General features: G+C 36.7%; 1 protein-coding gene across 1 annotated transcript in view; it reads left to right on the top strand.

The window, feature by feature from the left end:
- ARAP2 (ArfGAP with RhoGAP domain, ankyrin repeat and PH domain 2) overlaps window positions 1-23,021 on the top strand; it is a 108,384-nt gene that overhangs the window by 25,683 nt on the left and 59,680 nt on the right. The window lies entirely within an intron of this gene.

Consider the following 23,021-nt stretch of genomic DNA (forward strand, 5'->3'; position numbering starts at 1 on the left):
GTGCACTGGTTTCAGTGTTTTATAATACACTGCCCTGGAAAGTGTGCTATACAGAAACACATTGAGGTATTTAACTGATACTTCAGGGAAATGTTCAGAAATGATGCTCTTTTTGTTTCCAAGAATAGAGACTGGCCAGATTCTGTTGTGCACTGTAATATTTTAAACAAATCCAGTATTAAAAAATTAAGTAGGCATATCTTTTCAACTTCCAAAATCTAGGGCTTTTAGCTTTGGTTTGGCCATGACTGTATAATGATACAAAGTGGAACTCTCTAGAGTGCCATAGGCAGGGAATAAATGGGGATAGTAGGGTTCAGTGAATAATTGTGTGAACTAGCGGAAGAAAAATCTATTGCACGACATTAAGTGGCAGGTGCTATTTCTTTGTGAGGCAATTGATTACCCACAAGTGGCTGGAACCTGGCATGGCATTGGGGGAGGTGTTTTTACATGCTTGCCTTGTCCTGATTCTTTCAAAGCTGTGTACAGGCAAATGCCCATCTCTAAAGTGAATGGTCTCTCTTGGAGTGGGTCTCACTTCCTCTACTGTTATCCTTCTCTGTGTGCAATTATTTAGGTGTGCTTGACGGTCCATGTAAGGCTTGATATAAAATCTTATCATTCTTTCCCAGGGTATGGCAGGAAATTAGAGACTGAGAAGGACCTGTTTTTCTTTCTGCTTACTGTTCTTCAAGGAAGTTTTACTTGCTAGGTACATTCTTTGAGGTCAATCCACAGCCAACAAATCAAAAATGTTGTGATTGGGTTTGCATGGCAAACCTGAGGAGGGAGGACCAGCAGAGAAAAAGTGTGATGGACTGACTACAGCCCCCCATTCCCCAGCCCCCTTAAGGTGCTGAGTGGGGAGGAGGTAGAGAAAATCACGAGTGAAGTTAAGGCCAGGAAGAAGGGACAGGTGGGGGAAAAGTATTTTAAGATTTCAGTTTATTTCTCATTATCCTACTCTGGTTGGATCATTAATATAACATATAGATTAAACTGATTTGCCTGAGTCTGCTTTGCCTGTGACAGTAGTTGGTGAGTAACCTCACCCTGTCCTTACCTCATCCCTCAATACTTCTGTCATATTTTCTCTCCCCTGTCCAGTTGAGGGAGGGGGAGGGTGATTGAGCAGCTTTGGTGGGCATCTAACATCCATCCAGGATCAACTCACCACGAACATGATACAGTTTATGGATTTATGCTGTTCTGTAACTATAATAAAACTCCATAAATTATTTAGATATGTGTATTTGCTGTGTGTCATTTGAATTTAGGCCCACAGCATATCTTTTGCTGAATGAGCATCAAGGAGAGAAATTGGTTCATAGCTGAGCACAGTGCTCTTTATATATACTGATATCTTCAGGCGTGATTATTGTAATGAATAGGTGACCTGTCAGTTAGTATGTTTATTTAAATTAAGTTCACAGCTCATCTATAAGGAGGACCAAAACCAAGCTGCAAACGCCACACTCCTTTCTGAGACCCTGTATTTCACTGAAGTGCTCTTGCATTTAGTAAGGATGAAGTAGACCGACTTTATAGTTGTTGCTTCTGAGACTCACACTATGAGTGTGCTCAATGTTACTCTTCTGTCTTGGAATTTCCAGGTATTTTATCTGTGAGGGTCCATGGAAATGATTTTCATCCATGAAAATCTTTTTGTTGATGTTCATTGTTAACGAGCTGCTTCTACTTTCAGAACAATGCTTTTTGAATCTTATGCCCCTGAATATTTTTGAGTGGTCCTTGCTGATTTTCTGAGCTTTTTCATTGGGTAGCTAAGATATCCAGACCTGTGGAGGAATTTCTCCCCCGGAGTGACAGGTCATTTGAAATTAGTTATGTCCGTCTTGAGAGTTGCAGTAGCAGGCATCAAATTTTTGCTTTTTTCTTTCATTCTTACTCCACTTGGATACAACTGTTGGGAGCATCTTTCTTGCCTTGAGTAGTGCTTTGAACTTCCTCTGTTGATACAGGGCACTCCCAGCTCTGCCCACTAGCTGTGTCAGTTTTTCTGAGTGTATGTTGAAACAAAACAGACCCATTTACTCATGAAGGGTTCTTGATTGCTCTTTTCTGGATTTTAGAGTGCAGATTATATGATTCAGATACTCTAAGACTGCTCCCCTCCCCATCACTTTCTGTTTTTACAGATTTTTTTAAAATTATTTTTTGTGTGTTGGTTTTATTACTTGTGCTGTTGTGTGGCAGGTTGTATTTGCTCTGCCCTTTCAGCATCATGCATTTCAGAATTGCTTTAGCTGATCATGGAAGCACATCCTTATACAGCCATTTTACAAGATATTTATTCCCTTCTACTACATGGATGCTCTGCAAAGATCACTGACTGCAGTGCAGCAGAAGGCAAACCAAAATCAAGCCCTGAAACAGAATGGTTAGATGTGCTGCCAGCCTGTTAACGCCTCCTGTGTGTATGAATATTGCAAACAATGGTGCAAAATCATCTTCTTCCCAAAACTTACTTACCTAACCCCCAGAAAATTCAAATGGTCGTAAGACATTTCTTTCCAGATTCTGTATTTGAACAATGTCCTTTATTCATGCAGTTTCTGGATGTTTGTGAATCAGAAGAAATAGCTTCTGTATTTAGGCTTTCAAAGTCTGCAATTTTTTGGCTACCTCTTGTGTTTTAATTTCAAGTGGAAAACAGAATGATTTTTACTGCAGTACTGAAGAAAACCATTGCAATACAGCACTAACCCTTTAGAGGGCGATGTTGATCTAAAAATCCTTCCCTGTCTTCAGTTTGCAGTTGAGCCAGTAATTATCAGGCAAATCTGTCCAGGGATGTCCTCAAATCCTGTTCATATTGGAATTCACATCCATACTAGACTCCCGGAGAGCCTTAGAGGGGTTTATTATAACTGCAGTGCTAAAAGACACCTATTTAGACTTCTTACAATGTTGAAATGAGATTGGATCGAGCTTACTCATTGATTTCTAATAAACTTGATAGAGGAGAGTCTGCTGTTACTTTAAAAAAAAAAAAAAATCTTCAGTGTTAAAAGTGGAGAAGATCCTAAGCCAAATGCCAAATCGTAACATAACCACCATGAACTTTGTGAAGTTCAGATTGAGATCAGAACATTATGTCTCAGGCCTCCTTCTAGTTAAAAAGTGATTGGTTTAGCTTGAACTTGTGGCAGTGATATAGTGCTAGTACAAAACCATCAATTTCTTTGACTCATGTAGTGTAGATTTCTTAAAGTTCCTCTTTTGAGCAAAAGTGAAAAGTAAATCGTACAGAATCAATTTGTTCAACCTGCAGCTTGCTGAAATTCCCATTTCTTTTTCAAAGTCTTTCGTGCTTAAATAAAAACATGTAATCTGGTAATTCATGGCAGTTCAAACATTGGCTTGAAATGTCAGTCTGCAGTGGCAGTGGCAGTGACAACCTTCCCTCAGTTACCCTCAGAAGGGCTCTGACAAATGCTTATCTTGTCTGCTTTAATATATCCCCTTTGTTAGGCTAAATTCAAGATTAACTGGTATCTAATGCCAGGGAGGGCCTAGGCGTCATAGTGTTTGTGCTAGGATTTGGCTTTGAAAAGAGAAATCAGGATCTTCTTGTTACTGCTTTGGGTCGTTAGATGTATTTACCTGGGATATTTTGAGGAAACTTTGCCACATATAAAGGTGAGGGACTGGTTTGGTTGTGTGCCATAATTGTGACATTATTTCTCCATGTCTGACTCCAAGTTAATGGTGATGAATATTCTTTCCATTATGTATAAGCAATAGTATGTATTACTTCCTAAAAACCTCTGCTTTCATTTTGGCACAATGTTCCTATTGATTTCAGAGGGTGTTTTGTTTTGTCAAAGATTGAAATGATCTGCCCTGTGGCAGATGGAAATGTTTATTCATGTTGAATGAACCAGTAAGGGTGCCTAGTAATTTTAATTTCCTCTGTAATGCTAATGGTGCATTTAAAGCAAAACTGGACAACACCAAAGGATGTATTATGAGAAAGGGTATTAAACAGGGAGAAAATGGCAAAGGGTGGGATAATGTAGAGAACTGATACAGGGACAGCTGAAAGGACAAGCCAAACCTGATGCTTGATATTGGCATCTTGAAAGGAAGTCATGTGAATGTCAGTGGAAGGAAGCAGAAGGGATGTATGCATTAATCTCTCTCTGTATAAGAGCAGAGGTATGTTCTTTGTTAAGAAATGCAGGCTTCAAGGGGAGTGTTTTTGAGCAACATGATCTAGTGAAAGATGCACCTGTTAGATACATGTTTCAGGGGGATTGGATTAGAAGATTTTTAGAGGTTACATCTAACCCTAACCATTCTGTGATACTGTGAAATACAGTGCCAGAGACATTGTGGTTGGGATTCAGGGGCAGACTTGGAAGTCTTCGTATTCAGGACAGTCTTTGGTATATACGGGAATTTACAATGATACTCTGCAAAGGGGATTGTTCAGTAGGAAATGTTCTGGTTTAACCTGGAGAAAATGGAATCCTGATTAATAATCAAGAACATGATGAATGAGAGAGAAATATTTTTATAAGAAAAAGTATCTATTAAGAACAGTCAAAAGTGTTTAACAATGGAAGGTTACCAAAGAAGAACAGTTAAATGAAGTCCTGAACACGAGTAGTAATGGTTGGTTGTCATGCTAAAGCATCATGAAAAATTCTTTTTAATGTATATAGATTCTTTGGTGTATCATCATGATTATATTTGTGAATATGATGACTACAAGGTGATAGAAACAGTAATAGGAAAGAAAATTGGGGAGAGGAGTTGAATGCAAGTAGAACAGTCAGGAACCCTGAGAAAAGCAACTGAGTTCTGAAAAGAAAGCTAGGGAAAATGACAGGGGAGTAAAGGCAACAAAAGGAAGCAGGAGGAGGAAGAAGAAGACCATTCAGATGGCTGATAGAGGGTGAGAGGAGAGAGAAGTGCCTGGTATGTATGGTGTGTGGCAGTGGAAAGAGGAATTATTGAGAATGAGAAAACAAGAAGCACAATTCTTGTAATTGTGTTTCTCTTTTTCCCCATTCTCATCCCACACCCTCATCTCCCTTGCCCCAAGAACATGTGTGCTTTTCGAGATTTTATGATGAAAAACTGTTGCTTGTAAAAACTGGGAAACTCTAAAGAAACTGTGATGTACTTGATTGCTAGTGCAGACCATGATCAAACATGGTTACAAACATACAACTGAGCTTGTTCTGGAATGCCTTAAATAGGCAAAGGTAACAGAAAAACAAAAGAACATTTACTCTTTATTTTTTGATTCATTCCAGTTTTGCTCTTCCTTCATAAGAATACAAATCCGTAGCAAATTTTAAAAAAGCAAAAATGGAATAACGCAAAAATATACCAAATACATTGGAGGGGGAAAGACTAATATGAGGAAGTGTTTTAAGGCAAAATGTATGATCCCTTGTAGTGGAATCAAATGATCCAGCCTCTTTTAAAAATAGTTGTTTACATCAAGCTGTAGCTGGGATGATAGATTAAGGTCATATCCCTAATTTTCTAGCGGTTCCTTGTAAGAAACTCGTTCCAATTTTCCACACTCAAAAGCATTGCAATGATCAGTTGCTGTGCATGGCATAAGAAACAACTGAACAGGAAGTAACTTGAATTGTGTAAGAAACCTTTAAATCTTTTGGTTTTGCTTGTTACAATGCAAAATCAATGATCACAAGAAACCATGTTGAGTAGGGAAAAGGTTTGTTGTTTTTATGACAATTGCTTCTTCAGTTTTAAACTAGTTGCACCCCTAATTCAAAAAAGATTAAAAAATGGATTTAAAATTATATGCTGCTAAAGTGGCTTAATCAGAGAAGAAAAATGTGTCAATGACCACTTTTACAGGGAAGAGCTGCATTTTACATTCAAAAATAATTTTGTGTGATGTTTTTCTAGGTTCTGGAAGATGTTACAGAACACAGAAGGGCATGAACAGGACTTCTATCAAAAAAAAAAAGAGTTAGTCTTAAGTTCTATGTGCAGCTAAACTTTGAGGGCTTCTTCCTGTTCATTTGTTTTTATGCTAAAGTCTTGTGGAGGTGTAAGTACACCTAAAGCAGTCATGAAACATGGTGAAAAGTGTAATGCTTCCACAATGGTAAAAAGCTTCCTGATTAATCTGTTGTAAAGTTGTCAGTTTTTCAGTAATGCTCTGTCAAGCTTTATGGATGACTAACATATATATAGCCAGCTACCTTAATCGCTTAAAAATTAACAGTGAAGAAAAATGGTATTTGTTTGAATATCATGAGCATTTACATAGTGGCAGAGCACACGTATAAGAACTTGAAGAAGGTTTCAGGTCTACTTGCCATAAGGCTGTAACACTACTAATGCAATGTGGGGAAAATCCATTTACTTCTAAAAGTACTGGAATTTCCCAGGACCGTTGTCCATCATCATATATGTTGCTTGTTTTTAAGAACTACTAGTTTGGCTTCAAATCCCGTGGTTAAATAATGTGTTGGATCAAAAGCCCTAAATATAGGAACCAGAACATTGTTATGGGAACTTCCTTTTATAATTGTAGACTGGGGTTTCATTTATCTTTTTATTTTAAATTACATGAAAAAGTTATTTCTGCATTCAATTAATCTGAAAGGTTGTATGATCAGCATATATGTATGTGTATGTACACACACTTAAATAACAAAGTATTCTTTTTTTTGTGCGTGCAACGGGAAGGTTTGAGGTAACAATGAAAAAGAAAGTATTTTTCAAGAGCACTTGGATCTCTCTTCTTTCAATAGCTCAATATATTGTAGAATTAAATGCAGCTAGAACACTATTTGACTTCTGTTTAATTGTAAACATATTAGTCAGCTTTCACAAGAAACATGCTGAAAAAGTGGTCGGTAGCTTTGGTTTGCTTTTTCTCTTTAAATTGAAGGCAATGTAAAACACATTTTCCCCATTCCTCTGTTATTTCTATACATTTGCTACATTTGATTTAGTTTACTGATTACTTTTTTCTTCAGCCTTTTTTTCTTATACTTTATTTCAGATTTTAAACTGATTAGCATAGCTAAAATACTAATATGTAAAGTTACATGGCCGTTAAAACAGCAAAGACATTTCTGAAGCAGTGTAGACAACATATCTTCACAGAAATATTTGTTCCACAAACATAGGTACAAGTGTAGGTTAAGATCATCATAGTATCATCATAGAATGGCTTGGGTTGGAAGAGACCTCAAAGGTCATCTAGTTCCAACTTCCCTGCCATGGACAGGGATGCCACCCTCTAGACCAGGTTGCTCAAAGACATGACCAACCAACACAGCCTTGAAGGCTTCCAGGGATGGAGAATGCACAGCTTCTCTGGGCAACCTGTTCTGGGGCCTCACCACTTTAAAAATAAATAATTTATTTCTAATATCTGGTATAAACTTGCTCTCTTTCAGTTTGGATCCATTCCCCCTTGTTCTGTAAGTAGGTACTATTGTAAGAAGTCCCTCTCCATACATCTTATGGGCTCCCTTTAGGTACTGAAAGGCTGTACTTAGGGTCACCCTAGAGTCTTTTCTTCAGGGTGAACAAACTCAGTTCTTTCAGCCTTTCCTCATAGGAGAGGTGCTCCATCCCTCCAACCAACTTGGTGGCTCTCGTCTAACAAGTCTGTGCCCTTCCTGTGCTGGTACCCCAGAGCTGGTGCAGCCCTGCAGGTGGGGTCTCAGCAGAGCAGAGCAGAGGGGCAGAATACCCTCCCTGGCCCTGCTGCCCACGGTGCTCTGGATGCAGCCCAGGACACGTTTGGCTCTCTGGGCTGGGAGTGCCCATGGCTGGGTCATGTCCAACCTCTCAGCCAGCAGCATCACCAAGTCTTTCTCAGAGCTGCTCTGGATCTGTTCATCCCCCAGCCTGTGTTGATGCTGGGGCTTGTCCTGACCCAGATGTAGCACACTGCACTTGATCTCATTAAACCTCATAAGGTGTCAACTTACCAAGTTTGTCCAGGCCCCTCTGGATGCCATCCTGTCTCTTGAGAATTTCAACTGCACCACTCAACTTGATGTCATCCTCAAATTTGCTGAGGCTGTATTTGATCCCTTCATCTGTGTCATTAATGAAGATCTTCAAGTAACACTGCTCCCAATACAGACCCCTGAGGGGCACCACTTGTCACTGATGTCCAGTGGGTGTCTGGTCCATTGACCACTACCCTCTCGATGTGACTTTCCAGCCAATTCCTTATCCACTGAACAGTCCGCTCATCAAATTTGGGTCTCTGAAATTTAGAGAAGAGATGTTGTGGGGGTCTGTGTCAAAGGCTTTACAGAAGTTCAGAAAAATGACACCTGTGACTCTTCCCTTGTCCACTGATGTAGTCATTCTATGATACAAGGCCGCTAGGTTACTTAGGCAAGACTTTCCCTTGATGAAGGCAAGTGGGCTTTCTCAAATCTCAATCTTCTCATTGTTTTCACCAGACTTCCATGATAGTATATGTGTATTCCTTGTCATAGTTAGTTAAAAATACTGTTATATGCTATTGCAAATTTTTATTTAGTATATAACTACTGTTACTGATTTGCCAGGTTTGAAATCCGTTACAACTCAATTAAGTAGGTGTAGTTTCTGAATTCAGTCTATACTACCTGTGGCAGAGCTCAGACAAATAATGTCACAAAAGGATATTTTTCTCTTTTAGTACATTGCCTATGTGATAAAAATCTAAGTTGTATGGATATCCTTCTGTGCAATGTAACAGGGTTATTCTTTTGTCCAATCTGAAGTGGAAAAGCAGTATTGTGAAGACCAGGATTTGCCTAATCTATGACAAGTATCATCAGATGAGCACTGGCAGTCACTTTATGATGATTAAATTTTTCTCCTTGGTTGCAAAACTAAATAAAATCAGTGTTCACCAGTAGGAGACCAAAGAATATGTCTTTGTACAGATTTGAATAATCTGCCTTGTAGCTGTAATGTTTAGGACTCCAAGCACTTAAAAGAAAGTGATTGATCATAATGCATTTAGCTTGCAATGGCAGTCCTGATCATGCATTTCCTAATGCACAGTGTTCATAAAACAGTTTTGGCATTCATGGATTTCTGCAGTTACTTAGTGATGATTTTCAAGAATGGGTGGTCTTACTTCAGTCTCTGTTGGAGTTCATCAGAGTAAAGACCTTTGCAACTTTTTGAAAATACACAGGATTGGTAGTACCTCCTCCCTTTTTTTTCTTCATTCTTTTTCAGCTTCTACACCTTTTTTTACAAATGCTTTATTCAACAATAGACATTTGGTCCAAAACTTTTATTTTCTGCACAGTGTGGGCTGTAAATGGGAAGAGTGGCTTTGATGGCAGCACAGAGAGAGCAGGGTGGAGTTACTATAGGACTACTAAATTAAACCATTGGAGTTTTCATTAGTTATGCAAAGATGAATAGTTTAAAATAAGAATTATAGAGATGATCCTTAAAATACTAAGATCTTCAATATCATTGTAGCTCAAGTGACGTTTTAATATTTTTTTTTTCTTCATCTGTGCTGGTTTCTTTATGTCATTTGGAGCAGTATGGTTTTGTTCAGATAATAAACATTTTTTCCTCTACTTCACTATCTTATATCTACAAATTTTATTCTAAATAAATGAACCATCCTTATAGCAAAAGGAGGAGAATTTATGATTTACAGCTTGGTATCAGTGTGGGGAATACCCCAGTGTGCTTTCTCAGCAATAATTTCTGTCCCTAGTTAATAAATTGCTAGGCCAACAAATTTGAACTTAATCAACTCAAACTGTATTCTTACTACATGAAACACTTCAACGTCGTGGTTATTAAATTAAATTCTCCCTCTTAATATTTTGCATACGAAGTAACATTTTTAGGGGTGGAATGTTTAAATCTCATTCATTAAAAATCAGTGTCTTATTGATATTTCCAGAAAACTTCACTCAAAAGTTACTTCCATCACAGCATGTGGGTCAGGACCCCTCAGAGATCCATCAGAATGATAGATAGATAGATAGATAGATAGATAGATAGATAGATAGATAGATAGATAGATAGATAGATATCTAATGCTTTTAAAGAAACAGATGAAAAATCGTACATTTCTGAGGAGCAGAAAAAAATCAAGTGTTATTACCTTCAGTTAGGTTGTCAAAACACTTGGCTGTGGGCACCCAGAGAACCATTTGAACAGGCCTGGACCATAGTTGAAAGAAAAATATATTTAGGAAAATATATGGAAAGTTATGATTCAGGAAATAAATGTAGAAATAATCTTGCTTGTATTGTGATTCATGCCTAGTGTTGTACATTAGTATGTTTTGAGCATTTCAAACAACTTTTATTTGCTTTGCCTTGTTTTACTTGATTCTTTTTTTCCTCTTGGTAAACCTTTTTATTATACTTCTGTAGCATTTTCAATAAAATTACTTTGAAAAGAAAAAGCTGTTCCAAATAATGCAATGGCTGAAGAATGTGTTTTAATCACAGAGATAAACATTTCCATTGTTGACTTCGCTTGTCCTTTTTGGGGATTCTGGTATGCAATATTTAATTATTACATTAAATAGATTATTTCTCCATTTCTTGTTTAAGGTCAGGCTATTAAAAAAATAGTATAAAAAACTCCTGCTGCTGTCTGTGGATATGATTCTATTTCAGTTTTCGCAAAATAGGTTTCTATGCTCTGCAGGCAGGCAGAGAGGAGTCTATATCCACTATATTTCATTTGCCCACATTTTCCCTTGTCTGTGGTTTAAGACCAATATGCAGACCTGTGTTAGAAATACATGGTTGAGGTTTTAAAACGGTTTAAAGCAGAGTGGCTGCAGTGGTATAATAAATATGGCTTTGTGTCCTGCTTCTTGGTTCAAAATTAGCCTGTCTGGCACTTATTTGAGAGGCTCTGCAGGATGTTGTATGTATGATGCTTTTTCCAGCCAAGGGCTGTTATTCCTTGCCATGGGGTTATAAAGAAGTTCAAAGGCAGATAAAATGACAGCAGTCAGCAACAGCAGCTCAGTTCCTGCAACACAGGAGTAATTGCAGCCCATTATTACAATTGGCTCTCCCTTCTTTCCCCTGAAGGAATGGAGCAGCTGCCAGTTTACTGGGCTGCAAGAAAACTGATGAGACAGGAGATGGGGGTCATAACAAAAGTTGAGGAACTGATCAAGGCAAAATTCATTAGTCCTGAGTAGCTATAAGCGAAGAGAAGGAGACAGTGCTGTGACTGGTCATCACTGATGCCCATGTGGGAGATGGATTCTGACTTCCAGGTTGGTTTGTTTGACCTTGCACTTCTTTTTTTTTTTTCACAAAGAGAGGCAAGGGCGATTCTATGATCTTTCATCTTATTTTGTAGCAAACAAACCAACCACACAGCAGAGGGCAGGAACCTCTTCATGGGACTTACTAGAAAGGGTTTATTTCAGCCTGAATAAGTGCATCAGTTGGTTTTTTGTGTGTACTGCAACTAAAAAAAAGGGATGATCTACAACTTGTTTGGTTTTATTTAACACCAATGTGCAGTTGGATGATCCTTAGGTACTTGTGGTAAATACATGCAATTAGCCATTTGAAACTTGTGTGTCTTTATTGGTGTTCTCAGCAATAAATGCTAATGTAGAAATGACACTGTTACATGTAGGAATGAAAGGGTTATATCTACATAACCTGTGTTTCAGACTGTTTCTTCATCCGTCTCTCACTGATGTGCTATGGGGTATCAGAAACATATTTCTTAATGTATGCAAGTGGAGATGTAGGGGAATTTTACAGGGAGAGGAAAAAGTAAAGGTTAATAGAGAGCACTGTAGATACAAAAACCAGAGGATGTTATCACAGTTCTGTGTGATTCTCTGGTCCTGTTCAGGTCTTCTAATTGTGCAGGTCTTTTATTCTCACACCTAAATTTCATTCTTCTGTACTGCATCTCAGTCTATTTTAAAATGAACTTGAAGAGACGTGCAGATTTTTTTGTAGCTGCTTGTCTTTCTAAATAGAAGAGTTAAAGATGCATTGTGTTGTCAGTATTTATGGGGCCATATAAGGAAAGCTGTTTCTTGTAGGATTTGTACACAGATACCTGGGGTGAATTTCCATCTCTTTGAATGTCAGTTTTTCATTTTGGTGCAGTATTTTGTTTCATTCCTGAATTCTTCTTCATCCTGGTTTCTTAAATGACACGTTCATGCTGAGAAAATAACCTTCTTGTAACTTCAGTTAGTTTCCAGATTGCAGCTGCCCCTTCCTACTAATATAGAAGGGTTTTTTGGTAGATTTCCTGTTCTTTAAAACCATTGTAGCATGTTCCAACCCTCCCCACCCACAAATGGCACAAAATGCTGCTGCTGGGTTTCTGAATATCCTAAATTGAAGTGATTTTGTAATTCTAGTTCTATTTTTACTGTTTGTGAGATTCTCTTTTATGTGTTATCTTGATCGAGTCATTGCAATTTTGATGCAACTTGTGTGTGATGAGATGCATCTGCATAGTTTCAGTTATGAGCCAGTAGAGTTTTTTAATCACTGTGCTTCCCCCTGACATGAAGTGAGTTCAGTTTGCTGCTGTCTAGGTCAGGATGCCAGGATGCCTTTAAATCAGTGCTTCCCTGTTTCCTTTGGTCACTTTCCATGAGTAAATTGCCACTACAGGTGCTGCTCTTCACTAATCATTGATTTGTAATGTATCTTGACTAATCTGAACATAGCAATATGTATTTCAGAAATTACTACTTTCTTTATTATGAGTGATTTTGAAGGCTATTCTAGCACAACATTCAGGAAAGAAAGAAGTTGCAGTCTAGGCCTGTTGCCCCTACCCAAAAATATGCTCTGTGGCATAACTTAACATTGCTGTTGACAGGTTTTGTTTTTTCAGTTTCTCATGAAATTCAGATGAGTGAGATTTATTTCTTGCTTGTAAGGGCATGAATGAGATACTCGAGAAGTGAAAAGAATGTACTACACAGGTGGAATCAGTATGCTGCAAAGGAGCCATGTATCTGTAGCTTATTGTGGGTCCTAATAGACCTTCCTGTATTGTTCAGTGGGTGACAACAGGAATCTTAATGAAACAAGCAGAAGATAAATGTGTAAATGGAGATAATTTGTTAAAGATTTAATTTTTAGTGTTCTTTCTATTAACTAACTGTCTAGATAGTAACACAGAGTATAAAGGTTATTTGTAAGATGTATGTGGAGGGCTTTTTTTAAGGATTTTGGTTTGTTTCTGGCTTCTAATCTGTTGAAGTACATTTTTTTAGAGTATGGTTGCTCCATATTTTTACAGATAATTTGTCCTTTTCTGTTAGGCATTAGTCATTGCTCCTCATTGGCAGAAAAATAATTTTCATTGAAAGCTTGAATTTACTTTATTTTTACATAAGGTGCTTCTAGCTCATAATTTGTGATGGGAAATGATATTCATTAAAAAATTAAATTGCATTCATTACGATGAAGGCATTTTGTTTGTTTGGCAGGGTATATTAATTCTACACACAGTCCTGAAACATGAGTATTGTGCAGATATTTTAGAACTGGGTCCTTCTTTAGCTGTGATAGTTTCCCATCTTAGCTTTGATTATTGTAAAATCAAAATTTAAAAGAATTAATCACTAAAATCAAATGGCAATGGCTTTTACAGGGACTCATAATAAATCTTATTTACAGTGGATTTACTAGGAATTCATTAATCTCTCTATTTAATATTGTACCCACTTCACTGTTGAAGTATGGAGAAGTAGATTTGTTGTTTGCAAACTGTATTGATTCTTTAAACTCTCTTTCATATATTTACTTTTATACTAACTGTTTTTTTGTTTTTTTTTTATGTGAAATCACTACCTTCATGGCGTAAAGCCTAGGCAAGTATGGAAGTGAATAGCTGCTTAGCAGTAGCTGTATGTGTGTCCATAAGTGATTCTGCTTTATAAAAATTCAAAACAGTTTCTCTGCATTTATCTGCTATTTGCATCTTTGTTTGTCACATAGAGACAAATTAGTATGAGTGAATCTAAAGCCAGCAGAAGAATATGCTTTCTTTATTAACAAAAATAAACTAGTCCTTCAAATCAAACAAACAAAACCCCAAACCCAACCCACTCTATTTGTGGCTGAACTAAATGTAAGGAGGATGTCTTCCCAGGAGAGATAACGCAGAAATGACTGAGTGAGTTAGGAAATGTAAGGAGGATGTCTTCCCAGGAGAGATAATGCAGAAATGACTGAGTGAGTTAGGAAAGATTCAGCTTATGAAAAGCTGCGGTGCAGAGTTGCTGTTGTTATGGTATCAGCCCTCTCTTGGTCCAGGCACAGAAGAATGTATGGCAAAACTGTTGGTGCTGATGTCTCTTCACTGTTTTAGAATAAGTATTACAGAAGTGGGAATGATTCACAAATCATAAATTGCTCTTCTTAGGTTTCTGTTTCTAAACATTGGTGGGAGGTCTGTACTCTACACTGGCTTCTAGAAAAGGTCTGAACCTCCATGAAGTCTGACATTCTTCAAAGTTAATGAGTATGTGTGCACACTAAAAATTTAGATCTTCTACTAAATATTTATTTATGTATTTCACAAGAAAAAAAACCATTATCTTTTTGGTTCAGGTAGTCCAAAAATTAATGAATTTCAAATTTTAAGCAAATCTGAAATTTTACAGCATTTAATGTTTCTTTCCTGCAGAGGTGTACATTTATTAGATAGATGACAGTTTATAGTGTCAGGCCAAAAGCTTTTTTCTTTTTTTGAGGGTCTGTAATCTCCTTAGCTTATTTGTTCCTTTAAAATTTAAGATCATAATGTCAGCTGTTAAAGTGAAACATTTTTCTTCATGGCTCTCTAAGAAGAAGGTGTCTAGAGTGCCATGCTGGAAAAAGTAGTTAGCACAGTCCAGAGCTCTCCATATTTCATGTAATTCTTTTATTTATTTTTACAAGGGGTGTGTGTGTGTGTGTTTTGTTGCAATATACATCATCTCAGAAGAGTAATTCAGTTTGATAGGATCAGAAATCTAAACTGTTTGTTTTATCCATATCAGCTGGAAAATCCCATAGGGATCCAGTTATGATAAAATGGGGTATGTTTTGAATATATTCAGATAGCCATAAATACATTTCTTTTAAGATGTGAAAATGTCTCTAATAATTAGTCCTATTTGTATGGTACTTCAAAAGCAGTTGAAACTTTTTCTAAAATTAATTTCCCTTTGTAAATGTTTTGAGTTGTGCAGATTACTTGGAAATTAGGTTTGTGAGTAAAAGAAAAAGGCTTTGGAAAACTTTCTCCATCAGGAAATGGTATTTTTGCTTAGTATTATGTATTTTGTTACTTGTAAAATATCACATCATAGAATTAAATTTCAGTTTATTAAAGGAGGTAGTAAATAAAATGAGAAGTCTTCACATTTACTGTGAGGACCATTTGTCTTAACACCTTACTATTTGTAGTCAGTAAGTAAAAGCACTGTGATTGGTCAATGGTACTTTATTGTCAATATCATATTTGTTTATCTTCATGGGCAAATTGTGGAGGAAAGCAGAAACTCCGTTATTTGAAGGATTTCCTGGTTCATTAGGGGAATTTTGCCTGTGGAGATGTCATAGCAGTCTTCTCTCTTGTCTAGTGACAACTGTACTAAAAGGCCTGTGAAAAGATTTGGCATTTTTGCCTGACAACTGTTGTAGATTTTAAGGTATTAAAAAAATGTTCACAATCTGTCCATCCTGTAGGAGTTCAAACACTTTTTTACCAGTTTTTCTGGATTATGAATGCATAACAATTTTTGGTGTGTATGTAAAGCTTTGGCAAGAAGATTATAAAGATCTGAATTCATAAAATTATAGCTATATGTGGTATCCTAAAATCCACCGATCCTTCTGGTCTCCAGAGAACAGTCTTGCCTAATCTAAGAAGGTTTCCGTTTGTGAAGCTCTTCCAAAGAAGAGTCCAGGTGGCTACTGAATATTGTAATAAAAATGGTCTTGCATGAACAGGAGTTGCTCTGGATGCTTACTGCAGGGAAGTGTTTAAAATGCTGTGTGAATTTGAGATGGTGACTATAGGGACAGCTATTTCTGCTAAATGAGAAAAAATAAAGTTGGAAGGGCACTGTCCTGGAGTGACTCCCTAAACCAGGACAGGCTCATACACTAAAAGTGAGGGAAATTGAGGCATTTCTACGTAATTTTGGAATTTGCATATATTAAACAGGTATCCCTTTGGGACAAAAAAGATGTAAATTGAGTAGCAAGAAATGAGCTCTGAAATGGAGTTTCTATGTGTCAGAAGTTGTGCATCTTAAGGAACATGATTGCCTCTTCTAATATGAGACAATGTTATGAATAGCTGTTGGAATAAAAGTAAAGGTGAAAGCCTTGAATCTAGGCTGTACTTGCTCCTGACAGGCTTTGACTTCTATTTACACGTTTATTTAGCTGCACCATCTTTATGTCCTCTCACGATTTTTCATGAAGCAGCAAAAGTAAAAATCACAGCCCAGGCAGCTGCAGTGGCTTCAGCCCCTGTAGCTAATAAGATGCTGATTTCTGAATAAGCTTCATGCTGCAGAGAAGCCCTGCTGGAAGGGAGCTACTGTAATTGTTCAAATTGTAACTTTCCCAACACTTATCTTTTGTGTGTGTGGTGGGGGAGTAGGGGACACAACACAGAAAGCAGGTTTGCCTCTCTTGCTTGGTACTTGTAGGGATATTTGGGAAGATAGCAGGGAAGGTTTTGTATGCAGTATCACCAGCTTCCTTTTGATGCTCAGTTCTGTCTTGTGTGCCTCAGATGTGAGACTTTTTCTTTCCTAGTATGTTAAGTGACAAGAAAAAGGAAGCATATGTCTGAAGAATGGAATATGGTCTGAATTACACTTTCTGGCATTCAGAAAGCTGAGCTCTGAATTGTTGAATAGTTGAAGAATTCAGGTCCTTCAGTGTATTTCTAAAGCAGGAATGCAAATGACTGGTACCCTTAAGTCAAGAAATCTACTTTCCACTAATAACTTCAAACTGCTTTGTGTTAAAATGTACATCTTTATGTAGAATTCAGGTTCTTAATTGATGCAACAACTTGCACATGTTTCTGAAGTACATAATTTCCATACATACAAATTATTTGTAGTGGCAAGGCATGGTTGCAGCATGGATTGTTCCTTCCCTTTCCCTCTTAGCATGTTTCATCACAAGCGAGAAACTTACAAATATTTGGAATTATGATCTTTTCTCTACTCTTTGTTGTCTTCTTCTCTCTTTGCTTTTTATGATGAAGAAATAGCTTTTAATTTATATGTTTATGTGTTTGTGGCTGTTGGCTTTGAACATCCCCTTCCAGATTGCATCATCGTGTCTCAATTCACTCTGACCATACACTAAAGCCTTTTCTAACGGGACTGGGCAGTGCAGAAGTGCAGAAATGCAGACTCTGAGTTCTCTGTTCTGATCTACTTTCCTTAAATCTTGCTAAGACCCGGAGATTCATTGGCTGCTATTATGTTGAAATTGATTGAAGTCAGGGATCTGTCTGCTCCTGTGTTATGTAAACCTAATTTTTTTTTTTTTCACCTAAAAACCTTTGATAACATTACCTCAATTACAGATTTGTGCAGCCCTCTATCATGGGAAAACTAGTCTTATTTCTGAGACCTTAATTTCACCCGATTATAATATTGTGCAGTAGATACTATAATATGCTATTTCCTTTCACTGGAACACTTCCTCTTTCACTGCATTGCCTATTTAGTAATTGTTTGGTAATTTTAATTTATTTTCATGATGTAGTCCATGCCTTTTTTATAGCACACTGTTGAAAAGTGCCTTACATTCAAGGCACTTGCATGATTACTGAAAAAGGAATGTTCTTTGAAGAATAATGAGGAATTTATTTTTCATCAGTTCCTGTAAGGTAAAGGAACATGATTGTCCTCCATGTGACCACACAGTTCTAGAGAAACAGAATGAAGGATTCAAATATCCATATATTTTGCATTCTCTATTTTTTCCAGTCTTTTATGGTTGTATGGGAGGGAATAGTTCTCTGTCAAACTATACCTGCTCAAAATACTGCTTTCATAGGTCTTGGCTGAAGTTCCAATTGTTCAGCAGTTCTGCAAATCAAACCCAAGAGCATAAAGTCAGATAGTAGGAAATAAAAAATGTGCACTGAAATGACTGTATGCTAAGGCTTTAATTTACACTGAGTAGAAACTGGAAAAGGCAAAGATAAGAGCTAACTCTCCAGTATAGTATCCAGTCACTTTAATTATGTGATCATCCTCATATTTTTTTGTATTTTGCAGTCAATAAAGGAAGGGAGCTTTCATCTTCATGTGTCCTAGATCCATCCCATACAACAAGCAAGACATGGGTCTAATGGTGCATAATCAAGTGATATAAAATGGTATTGATATTGCAGAATATATACACATAGCTGCTGAAGTGAGGATTCTGAATTGCTCCTCTAGTAAGTGAATAGAAAGCTCTGTAACTTAAATGAGAAGTAACATTTAAGATTGTAAATACCTTAGAGTGTTTGTCAGGAATGCATTTTTTAAAGTAATCTCTTAGTTATAACCACTTCTTATGTATTGGCTTTCATCATAGAGCCATCTCAAAGTACAGGTATTACATTTCTTAATAAAATAAGATGTGGAATAATACAGAGGGATGTACTCCAGCAGTATATGCAAAATACTCAACTGCAGCTTACTACATGACACTTTAACCCAAGCTTACTACATGGCACTAACCAGAGCTAGTCTAAATGGCCCTTCTTGCCTTTTGTTGTCTGCCTTCTTTGAAACCTCCAAAATTTTGGCTGCCAGGTTGTCATTACAATTTTTCTCCAAAAACAGCGTGAATCATTTTCAAGTGGTTCAATAATGGGGGAAAGAATTCTGCTTAGTTAGGTGAAGAACTTAAAACTGATGATGTGACTACCTCATGTATCAAAACAGCTGAGCACCTTGCTACTGAGTTAACATGCACAGACAACTGGAATTCTGTCATCTTCTCGCTCATCAGGGCTTGAGTTAGCAACCTTCATGTTCTTTAAACATTATTTTCTTGAGTGTGTAATTATATACTGTATGCTTCACTGTGGTTTTATTTTGGGACCTCATTAGAAGACTGTAAGACACAGTACATATGTGGTGGTTTGTATTACAATCCACAATATGTTAACTATCACTGGAAATCTGTATTAAAAGGTTTTGGGCTGTGATGAGGGATGTAGAGAAGCCTGATGAAAAATAACTGAGGGCGCTAAGTTCAGTATCTGTAGAAAGAGAGGAAATCAATGCGAACTTAATATCATATAAAAAATTCCTGCATTACTAGTCACTCCTTCTCAAACTCTTTAATATGTAAAAAGGTCTTAATTTTTCATTAATATGGAAACCAGTTTTTTCCCATATTTCTGTTACAGAAATTAGCCCTCCTTAATACCTGGAAAGGCTGAAGTATAATGCCTCCAAATAATGAGGAGAGGAAAGAAACTATGAATGCTTCACCTGAATCATTCTAGTTACTGGCTTTTAATCTTTCTGGGATAATTTGGTTGTTTGGAGGGAATCAAGTGCCATGGGGTAAGAATGATGGAAAAGACTAAATCATGATAAATTGTTAAGGGAGTTTTCAGATCTTGCAGGAATAGTGTAATTGTCAGAAACTTTGTGGTAACTTCCCCAAGGTAAATCTAAAGAGCTGTTGTGAATTAAATGAAGAATTCAAGGAGCCATGTAATGTCCTATTTGGAGCTGTGATCAGAGATACTATAATTAAAGGTCGAGAACTTTCTGTGGATGGGTTGGAGGACAAGAGTAGTTTTAGAAATATGAGTAGTCTTTTTATAAATTAGTGTTAGGGTGGTATGAAAGATGTTAAAAAGGAAACAAAAAAGTGTGCATTTGTAATTACATGCATATATATTTGTGTGTGCAAATATATCTTTGTATGTAGTATAATGTTTTTGATCTGTTACCTCTTACTATCGTTAGAGCTTTATTTTCTATCTATCTGTCTGTCTGTCTGTCTATCTTTCTGCATGAAAACACTTAGATATTGCATATCCTCAAGGACAGAGAGCCAAAGTCAAAAAAAGCAAATGTGCCATGATCTCATAATTCACAGGAAGGAAACTGATGTGCAGTGAGAATACTCAGTTGATGTAGAATTTCCAAAAGTGCTGTGTTTGTACCATATATCAGTGCTATTTCTGTACTTCAGAGTTCTGTATTTTTTTTGCTTCTAAATAAGCCACAAACATTCATTTATATATTAGTATTATATATACTTCTGTGTGTATATGCCTATGTGAGTATGAAGAAACATAGTCTCTTGAACTCATGTCAGCAATTTTCCTTTTTCTCTGCTGTTGCTGTTGTCCACTTAGTCCTCCACCAAAAAAGAAAGAGATAAAAATATGGATTGATATTTCTAATATGAAAGTAGTAGTTAGTTAACCTTTTATTTTCAATTATTTTTATGTGAAGAGTATGGGTGAAGTTATAATTGTGGCTGAATTTTTTGGTTTCATTTCTCTGAGATGTTTTCCTGATGCAAGGATTTTTTTATAATCAGCTTAATACATTGGGGAGCTAATGTTAGATCCATGAAAGACAGTGCATCCAAAGACATGATAATAAATGCTGAGGAAGACAAGCAGCGTCTCTAGAACTCCTGTGTTCAGATGAATTTTGGTTTGACTAAACCAATAAGAATGCCAGCCCTAGTGTTACTGGAACAAAGCAAAGTGGAAGGGAAAAAATAGAAAGAAAAATATAATTTTTAGGTAGGAAAAAGGTTTTTTGTTTTGTGGAGAACTGAGAGTCACAAGGTTCAGCCTCTGATTTATTTATGACTTGTATGGAGAAGGGTGCCCAAGTCTGTCTTTTTAAGACAACACACCAAAAGTTAGGTATCCAGCAGCTCTAAAAATTTTACTTGTTCAGATATAGGTGCATGATTTTATACATCCATACATTAGCCTTCCTTAACCTTGGTGTTTATTTCTGTGTTTGTAAAACAGTGGTGGTATATTTAGAAAAGGTATGAGACTAATTTTGAATCTCCTTGAACTTCATCCAAAATAGCATTGAAGAAATGTTAGTAAAGCCTGTCACAAGGGACCTTTGCCTATGAAAAGATAATGCATAGTATAGAAGGCAGTTTTGTACACCAAGAGACACTTTATAGATACATATTAAAGGTACATTTAAATATAAAAGTTAAATAATTTCATGGTTTATATACAGATGACAGGTTTTCATAGGTTATGTCTTTTTCAGACAGGGGTGATAATGACAGCAACACTCACACATTATAATCATTCACCCTTCAGGAATGAGAAACAGCTAATCAGAAAGCCAGTACTCATCTTAGTATTTTTAGCTTTCAGTTAACTGTGCTGTTTAGTGAATGCTTTTAATCTATTATTATATCTGTAAAGAATTTTTCAGGGTTTTTTTTTAAAGCTCTATTGTCAACTCATTTTTCAACCTTTCTTAGAATTCATGAAGATAGTATTAGTATAACTACACACATTTAAGTCATATCTATATTAAAAAAAAAAAAAAAACCCAAACCAAAAACCCCAAGCCTCATATTTCTAGGTGCATTTTTAAATCTTAAAGTTTTCTTCCTTTGTCAGAAAGCCTAGCTCAGTTCAATGTATCTGAAACAATGAGCTTTCAGTGGGTAGAAGCAAGACAATTCTTATTCTGAAAAGATACTGCTTGCTTTTGCTGTCGATATTTTTTGTATAGTTCTTGAATAGCCCTATTGTCCTTCTGTGCACTCAAAGTGAGTGAATTCATCTTTCAAAGTGGAGTATTTCTTTCTTCCCTGTACCAATTCCCACTTCTGTTTCTGAAGTAGAGAAGACTGCACTCCTGAAAGCATATAATTCTGAGTACTGAAAATTAGATTACAGTGTACCTGTCACTCACAAAGCCAGGTTTATCCAAGTGTTGTGCAGTTACCTTAAGGAGTTTGTTTGGACCATTATGGAAATAACTTCACTCTAATATACCAATGAAATTGCTTAATTTGCCACCATATTCTGTTCTGAAAAGTAGATTCTAATTTCTTAATGTTTCTGACATTCCTCATACTGAAATTCAGTATTGTAAGTTCTCATGCCCTTGCTGAATATAAAACATGAGTTATTCTTTCTTTAGTGGGATTATTCAGACACTGGGCACATGTGCAAATTTTGGAGGGTTGGTGCTGCACCTGAAGGTAAAGACTTTCAAATTAATGCACTTCATTTCTAGAGTACTTTCTTGGTTCTGTGTTGTTGAATGTAGTACAACGAAGTGTGGTGTCTGTTTTCACAGACATTAATGTGTGTGTGATCTTCGTGTGGCACATTGCTTCCATGCGGCTTGCTCCATTTTTCTCCAAGGAAAGAAGATGCAACCAGCTGTTTGAAGGCATAAGAAAGAAACTGAAAGGAATATAGAATAAATATTTTTAAGAAGGAACATTATGGAATAAGTAGGTGAATGAGTTTTAGTTAGCGTTTCTTTTCTCTTATGTTTTGTAATGAAATTTTCAGTTGTCAGGCAAAAAATGGAAAATTCTCAGTTTGCAGGTGGCACTATACATATACAAATAGACCTCCTTTTTTCACAACCAGTATTTGGGAAATTTATGAGGTAAGATCCTGCAGAGACCTCAAAGCATGTCGTTGTTGTTGGGCATTTTAATTCTTTGAGGATGTATCTGTCAGTGGTTAGTGAGTATAATTTTTTTTGCTGCATCTGTTTGTTTAGGGACTTTTAAGTGCTTAGATTGCTGGAAGCTTATTTGGGAAGATAAGCATGTAGCTTTTCTTATTTGCATTATTTTTATGACTGTCACCAGTATCAAGTGCCTAAAGGGAAGCTACACTACAGGGGAACTTTTGATCTGGCTCAATAACGTAGTTATTATTTTTGTCATCTTTGTTAATAATTTACCTTCAGTGAACTTTGATCTGGACCTAAAAGTATATTGAACACCTTTTAACCATGGCTTCTGGTGGTTTTTCTGCT

This window comes from Poecile atricapillus, chromosome 4, assembly GCF_030490865.1.
Source record: "Poecile atricapillus isolate bPoeAtr1 chromosome 4, bPoeAtr1.hap1, whole genome shotgun sequence".
NCBI classification, from domain to species: Eukaryota; Metazoa; Chordata; class Aves; order Passeriformes; family Paridae; genus Poecile; species Poecile atricapillus.